The following is a 2,994-nucleotide window of genomic DNA, read 5'->3' on the forward strand; positions in this document are numbered from 1 at the left end:
AGCCAATATACAGTGTATTCTCAATGGAAAAATCTCATTTTGTATGCTATAATGATGTACAGTGAATGAATGTAAATAAAGAAAGAAAAAAAGGTAAAAAAAAAAAAAAAAACAGACAAAACAAAAAATACAGTAAACAGCAAAACCTTTTTGCTGGAATTACATGCGTTATTTTAGTCCTTGCTAACCCTAACTACACTCTGCCTAACTACATGACATTAGCATCAGGACGACAACGAAAAAGTCTAAACACAGAATGTACCACACTACTAAAAGGAAAAACAAAATCAAATCTTGCAGCCCCAACTCATTCCAAAAGGAAGATGCGGTGGTCATATAAGGAAGGGTTCTCTTAACGCTGCTAAGTTCCGGGTATTTTTCAATACTCTATAACCTGCAAACATCAAAATTCACCTTCACACACAAGGCAAACAGCTGAACTTACTGAGATATTCACCAGTGCTCTAACATATGAGGATCCCCCTCTTTCACCAAAATTGCAGCACACTGTAGTACAATTTTCTAAAAATCTGCACTATATTAATCAGTCTCCTCTTATATCTTCTACCATAAATAAAAAGGGAGGTGGTCATAGTCATCAAGTGATTAAATGGGGTTCTCAAGATACAGACAGGATTTTACACAGTTTTATGAAAAACAATAATTTGACTAAAATTCAGAACACAGTACAGAATTTCTGCCAGTTGAAGTTTATACATTTCACCTAGGAGTCCCCTTGCTGCACCTAAATGGCTACTCTGAAGGATTCACCTATTAGGAAGACACACAAGTGTCATCTGGAGATGAAGTGAATTAGAGCCCTAAGATTTATATGCCTGTTCTATTTTTTTAAGAGGTTTTTGCCTTAGGGCACATACACTGGCTGAAAAGAGACAGACACAATGAGGGCAAGTAATAAATCACCCTGGGGGTGGATAGCCATGCTGCAATCCTTTCTCCTCCATTCTTCTCCTGGGATCTTGGGCATGCACGCACACAAGCCCGCACCCAGCGTGAATGTCAAGTCGCCGGACCCGGGACTCAAACTGTGATGGACCATGTGGGAGCCAGTGAAATAGCTGCTATGCCATCTGCTAGCTCCTCTAACCCATTTTTAAATACATAGTTTCTCCCTAAAAGCTGCAAAATATTTTTAGTTCTATCAACCACTCCAAAGCACTTGACTATACCATAAAAATAATCTGAAAACTTTCTAGACTTTAAAAACCATGCAACCAGGGAACCAGCAGTTAGCGTAATGGCTATGTCACTGGACTCCCACGTAGTCGACCGCGGTTCGCATCCTGGACCCGGTGGCTTAAAACTCACGCCGGGCGCATGTGCATGCGTGCCCAAGATCCCGAGAGGAGAATGGAGGAGAAGGGATTGCGGCGTGACCATCCCCTCTGGGGGATAATTTCTCGCTTTCTGTCTCTATGTCTCTCTCTGTCTGGCGAGCGCACACGCCCTATAGTGGAAAAAAAAAACCTCCCCAAAAAAAAAAAAAAAAGCATGCAACCACTATTCAATAGGAAAGCCAGATCTAACACTATACCCAAAGTACAACTGCACAACAGATAAACAGCTATTCACTAATAGTATCTACCTAACGCGCCTTGATTGTGCTGAGCAATTTGTGTGTACAATCTTCATAATAATCCAGTAAGTGGTTATAATTATTTTCATTATTCTGATAAAGAAGAGAGGTCCAAAGAATTCAGGCCATCCAAGAAGAAAACTAGAATTCAACTACAATCTAGCTTCAATGGTAAGATCTTGATCTCACTACGCTATTGCAAACATGCATTCATGTTTAGCTAAGACTGAGAAAAAATAATGCTAACAACTTCTTAAAACCTTACCTTTATTAGAAAATTTCCTGAAATACTGGAGATGGTAAGAGAAACACAGCAGGGGAAAACAGGATTCAAAAATCTATGATCCAAGGAATCCTCACCCACACTTAGCTTAAGGAATCAAAAATTTACTGAATGCATGTTTTGACAGAATTTTTAATCAATAACATTTCAGCCCTCTAAGAATGAACAGTTTCCTACTCTAAGCCAAATCCAAATAGACCCATATAGAAATAAATCATACAATAAATTTCATCTAATTTATTTAATTCCATTTTTTGGTATAGTGCCTAGAAGTAGCACAAAATGTATTTGCTTTAAAGATACCTGAAGTGGTGAAACTCAAGAGTCATTAGTTGTTAACAATTATTTCTACAAAGGCAATACTTTCTGAAATTAGCACCACTTCAAGTGAAATTGCTAACAATGAAAAATAGCAAAATTTAACTACAGTAAAAAATATACCAGAAAGATTTGCTTTAGAAAACACTTTAAAATAAAAAACATTAACAAAACTTAAAAGATAAATCACTTACTTCTTTATATTCATTAATTAGCTTGGTGAGGCCATTCAAAAGCATTGGACCTAATGGTTTAATCTTGATTTCTGGACAACTTTAAAAAAAACACACATACAAAAGGCAAGGTAAAGATCTCAAAACTGCATGTCTTTTCAGATGATTTCTTAAAATAATTACACACAAAACTGAAAAAAGTAAAATAATCTATTAAAATCTAAACTTTAAGATGAGCAAATATAATTTCTTTCTAGTTAAGAAGTGTAAAAACACTTGAATCATTCGATCATTCCAGTTAGAATAGTTCGAAAAACTTACGTTATACAAATATGATGCACAAACTGCAGGGATAATGTTCTTAACTTTGAATTTGTATTTGTACCAAAAAGTCCATCATACACCACCTATATAAAAGTAACAAAATAAAAAACATAAATTAACAAAAATAACAATTATTTTCAGTCAACAGCAGATCTTCTGCACTACACTTTATTCTTCAAAATCAATGTATTTCCTTTTTTTTTTTTTTTGAGAGGTTTTTGTTATAAGGCATGTTCGCTCACCAGAAAGACAGACAAACAGAAAGTGAGAAATCACCCCCCAGGGCGAATGGCCATGCC

The 2,994-nt window shown here is 36.0% G+C and overlaps 1 protein-coding gene across 1 annotated transcript in view; it reads right to left on the reverse strand.

Moving 5' to 3' along the window:
• ECPAS (Ecm29 proteasome adaptor and scaffold) overlaps window positions 1-2,994 on the reverse strand; it is a gene marked incomplete in the record, with an annotated part of 131,961 nt that overhangs the window by 63,144 nt on the left and 65,823 nt on the right.

Source organism: Tupaia chinensis, unplaced genomic scaffold, assembly GCF_000334495.1.
Source record: "Tupaia chinensis unplaced genomic scaffold, TupChi_1.0 Scaffold000081_1, whole genome shotgun sequence".
Taxonomy (NCBI): domain Eukaryota; kingdom Metazoa; phylum Chordata; class Mammalia; order Scandentia; family Tupaiidae; genus Tupaia; species Tupaia belangeri.